The following is a 5495-nucleotide window of genomic DNA, read 5'->3' as shown; positions in this document are numbered from 1 at the left end:
AACTACACTATATCGGAGAAGTTTGCCCTTATTAAGGATTATATTGATGGGTTGCGTTTTACTACTACACATGATAATTTTGATAGATATAATATGCATGTGCTTGCTGCTCCTACTTGCAATTATTATGAGAGAGGAACTATATCTCCACCTCTCCGTGTTTCCAATATGATAAAATTGCAAGAAACTGCTTATACTATGCATTGGCCTTTACTTGGTGTGCATGAATTGTTCTTTTATGACATGCCTATGCATAGGAAGAGAGTTAGACTTCGTTGTTGCATGATATATGTTACTTTGTGCTCACTACTAAATTACAAATCATTGTTAATTAAAATTGGCTTTGATATACCTTGGGATCCGGGTGGATTCATTACTTGAGCACTATATGCCTAGCTTAATGGCTTTAAAGAAAGCGCTGCCAGGGAGACAACCCGGAAGTTTTAGAGAGTCATTTATTTATGTTGAGTGCTTTTATATAGTCTAAAAAAAAGAGGGGAACCTAAAAACTTTTCAAAAAGCAAAGTGAAAGTGAGAAAGACAAGCATTGTTGAAGTGGGAGCTAGTCTTGAACTTTGTTCATGCTCACGGAAACTTTGTGAATCTTAATTACAGAAACTTTTCATAAAAAATAATTATCCCCTTGTACAATTCCATTTTATTATAAAAATAGTTTGCCAAGGTTTGCCTTTAAGATGTTTACAATGCTTGTTGGTTTGTGTAGTGCAGGACAGAAACTTTGACTGTAATGCTCAATTTTACATTTTTAACTGGAAAGTCAAATGGTTCTGATTATTTTTGTAATGTCTTTCTGTACAAATTTTTTAATTTTCCTAATTTTGGTAGAACTTTTGGGGTACCAGAAGTATGGTGAATGTTCAGATTGCTATAGACTGTTCTGTTTTTGACAGATTCTGTTTTTGATGCATAGTTTGCTTGTTTTGATGAATCTATCAATTTATATCAGTGGATTTAAGCCATGAAAAAGTTATATTACAGTAGACACAATGAAAAAAAATATGAATTGGTTTGCAACAGTACTTAGAGTAGTGATTTGCTTTATTGTACTAATGGATCTTACCGAGTTTTCTGTTGAAGTTTTGTGTGGATGAAGTGTCTAATCGAGGATGTCTCGATATGAGGAAAAGGAAGAGAGGCAAGAGCTCAAGATTGGGCATACCCGCGGCACCCCAAGTAAATATTCAAGGAGACTCGAGCATCTAAGCTTGGGGATGCCCCGGAAGGCATCCCCTCTTTCTTCAACAAGTATCGGTATGTTTTCGGATTCGTTTCATTCGTGCGATATGTGCAGGTCTTGGAGCGTCTTTTGCATTTAGTTTTCACTTTTCTTTTATGCACCATGCTGGTATGAGATCGTCATTGGTTGATTTATAGAATGCTCATTGCACTTCACTTAGATCTTTTGAGTATGGTTTTATAGAATACTTCACGTGCTTCACTTATATCTTTTGAAGTCTGGATTGCCTGTTTCTCTTCACATAGAAAACCGCCATTTGTAGAATGCTATTTTGCTTAACTTATATTTGTTAGAGCATGGGCATATGTTTTGTAGAAAGAATTAAACTCTCTTGCTTCACTTATATCTGTTTAGAGAGATGATAGGAATTGGTCATTCACATGGTTAGTCATAAAATCCTACATAAACTTGTAGATTGCTGAATATGATATGTTTGATTCCTTGCAATAGTTTTGTGATATAAAGATGGTGATATTAGAGTCATGCTAGTGGGCGATTGTGGATTAGTAGAAATACTTGTGTTGAGGTTTGTGATTCCCGTAGCATGCACGTATGGTGAACCTCTTTGTGATGAAGTTGGAGCATAATTTTACTTATTGATTGTCTTCCTTATGAGTGGCGGTCGGGGACGAGCGATGGTCTTTTCCTCCCAATCTATCCCCCTAGGAGCATGCGCGTAGTACTTTTTTTTCAATGGCTTGTAGATTTTTGCAATAAGTATATGAGTTCTTTATGACTAATGTTGAGTCCATGGACTATACACACTCTCACCCCTCCATCATTGCTAGCCTCTTCGGTACCGTGCATTGCCCTTTCTCACCTCAAGAGTTGGTGAAAACCTCGCCGGTGCATCCAAACCCCATGATATGATACACTCTATCACACATAAGCCTCATTATATCTTCCTCAAAACAGCTACCATACCTACCTATCATGGCATTTCCATAGCCATTCCGAGATATATTTCCATGCAACTTCTTTTATCATCATATACATGACTTGAGCATTCATTGTCATACTGCTTTGCATGATAGTAAGATAGCTAGCATGATGTTTTCATGGCTAGTCCGTTTTTGATGTCATTGCTATGCTAGATCATTGCACATCCCGGTACACCGCCGGAGGCATTCATATAGAGTCATATCTTTGTTCTAGATATCGAGTTGTAAGTAAATAAAAGTGTGATGATCATCATTATTAGAGCATTGCCCCGGTGAGGAAAGGATGATGGAGACTATGATTCCCCCACAAGTCGGGATGAGACTCCAGACTTTATGAAAAATAAAAGAGGCCAAAGAAGCCCAAATAAAAAAAAGATGCCAAAGAAGCCCACCAAAAATAAAAAATAAAAATAAAAAATGAGAGAAAAAGAGAGAAGGGGCAATGTTACTATCCTTTTACAACACTTGTGCTTCAGAGTAGCACCATGTTCTTCATAGAGAGAGTATCCTATGCTTTCACTTTGATATACTAGTGGGAATTTTTGTTATAGAACTTGGCTTGTATATTCCGTTGATGGGCTTCCTCAAACACCCGAGGTCTTCATGAGCAAGCAAGTTGGCTGCACACCCACTTAGTCTCCAGTTTGAGCTTTCATAGACTTATAGCTCTAAGTGCATCCGTTGCATGGCAATCCCTACTCACTCACATTGATATCTATTAATGGGCATCTCCATAGCCCGTTGATACGCCTAGTTGATGTGAGACTCTCTCCTTTTTTTTTCTTCTACACATAACCCCCACCATCATATTCTATTCCACCTACAGTGCTATGTCCATGGCTCACGCCCATGTATTGCGTGAAAGTTGAAAAAGTTTGAGATTACTAAAGTATGAAACAATTGCTTGGCTTGTCATCGGGGTTGTGCATGATTAAATACTTTGTGTGATGAAGATAGAGAAACAGCCAGACTATATGATTTTGTAGGGATAACTTTCTCTGGCCATGTTGTTTTGAAAAGACATGATTGCTTTATTGATACGCTCGAAGTATTATTGTTTTTATGTCAAATGATAGACTATTGCTTTGAATCACTCGTGTCTTAATATTCATGCCATGATTATACATATGATCAAGACTATGCTAGGTAGTATTCCACATCAAAAATTATCTTTTTTATCATTTACCTACTCGAGGACGGGCGGGAATTAAGCTTGGGGATGCTGATACGTCTCCGTCGTATCTATAATTTTTTATTGTTCCATGCCAATATTATTCAACTTTCATATACTTTTGGCAACATTTTATACTATTTTTGGGACTAACATATTGATCTAGTGCATAGTGCCAGTTCCTGTCTATTGCATGTTTTATGTTTCGCAGAAACCCCATATCAAGCGGAGTCCAAACGGGATAAAAACGGACGGAAAATTATTTTGGAATATTTGGGATTTTCCGGAGGAAGAGTCAACGTGAAACGGTGTCCGAGGTGGCCACGAGACAGGGGGCGCGCCCTCCCCCCTGGGCGCTCCTGGCACCCTCGTGGGCCACCCATAAGGCAGTTGATGCCCTTCTTTTGCCGCAAGAAAGCTAATTTTATGAGAAAAATCTGGGCGAAAGATTCACCCCAATCAGAATTATGGATCTCCGGATATAAAAGAAACGGTGAAGGGGCAGAATCTGAGAACGCAGAAACAGAGAGAGACAGAGAGATAGATCCAATCTCGCATGGGCTCTCGCCCCTCCCACGCCATGGGAGCCAAGGACTAGAGGGGAAACCCTTCTCCCATCTAGGGAGGAGGTCAAGGAAGAAGAAGAAGAAGAAGAAGGGGGGCTCTCTCCCCCTTGCTTCCGGTGGTGCCTGAGCGCTGCCGGAGGCCATCATCATCACCGCGATCTTCACCAACAAATTCACCGCCTTCATCACCAACTCTTCCCCCCTCTATGCAGCGGTGTAACCTCTCTCTTACCCGCTGTAATATCTACTTCAACATGGTGCTCAACGCTATATATTATTTCCCAATGATGTATGGCTATCATATGATGTTTGAGTAGATCCGTTTTGTCCTATGGGTTAATTGATGATCGTGATTGGTTTGAGTTGCATGTTTTATTATTGGTTCTATACTATGGTGCTCTCCGTGTCGCGCAAGTGTGAGGGATCCCTGTTGTAGGGTTTGCAATATGTTCATGATTTGCTTATAGTGGGTGGCGTGAGTGACAGAAGCACAGACCCGAGTAAGTAGATTGTTTGTGTATGGGATAAAGGGGACTTGATACTTTAATGCTATGGCTGAGTTTTACCTTAATGAATCTTTAGTAGTTGCGGATGCTTGCTAGAGTTCCAATCATAAGTGCATATGATCTAAGAAGAGAAAGTATGTTAGCTTATGTCTCTCCCTTAAATAGAATTGCAATAGTGATTACTGGTCTAGTTATCGGTTGCCTAGGGACAAATAAATTTCTTGTGACAAAAAGCTATCTACTAATATTTACTTTATTGCTTCTTTATCTAAACAGCCCCTAGTTTATATTTAAGTGTTCTTTATTATCTTGCAAACCTATCCTATCACACCTACAAAGTACTTCTAGTTTCATACTTGTTCTAGGTAAAGCAAACACTAAGCGTGTGTAGAGTCGTATCAGTGGCAGATAGGACTTGAGAGAATATTTGTTCTACCTTTAGCTTCTCGTTGGGTTCGACACTCTTACTTATCGAAAGAGGCTACAATTATCCCCTACACTTGTGGGTCATCATGCATTGGTCTCGTTCCCAGGATGAGATACTGTCTATGAAACCACATGACAATTTGAACTTCTACTTTTCCGCATGTGCCTTACGGATCTTTTTTGTAGGAAATCTGCTCGAAGAAGAATGTCGGTTTGAAAAGAACGACAGGATATCGCTAATATGCTGCCCGCTGCTTTGCTCTTGTTAGTATTTGTTGTCCTGTATCACTGTACTTGCATACATACCTGGTTCATTATATGACAGCAGTATGCATGATAGCTTACTTATCAATTGTTTGCTCCAAATTATCTGATCTGTATGAATGGTTACATTAGTGTAGAATATATCCAATGCCAATAATTTTTTTTAGCTCTGCATTGTTCTTGTAAGTACATGATGTCCTTTGTCAGTGTACTTATATTGACAGGTAGTTGTTCATGTACCATCACTCTGCAGCTTATTTTCCTTTGCGCTCCATTTTCTACACATCAGATCTATATTTACTCTTACCATAAGGTTGGTACTGAAGAAGTTTAGCTGTGCATTGCTCTTGGCTGTACCTTTTG

This window comes from Triticum dicoccoides, chromosome 6B (genome assembly GCF_002162155.2).
Source record: "Triticum dicoccoides isolate Atlit2015 ecotype Zavitan chromosome 6B, WEW_v2.0, whole genome shotgun sequence".
In the NCBI taxonomy this organism is placed as follows: Eukaryota; Viridiplantae; Streptophyta; class Magnoliopsida; order Poales; family Poaceae; genus Triticum; species Triticum dicoccoides.
The sequence above is the reverse complement of the archived record's forward strand: the minus strand, read 5'-3'. Positions refer to the sequence as shown.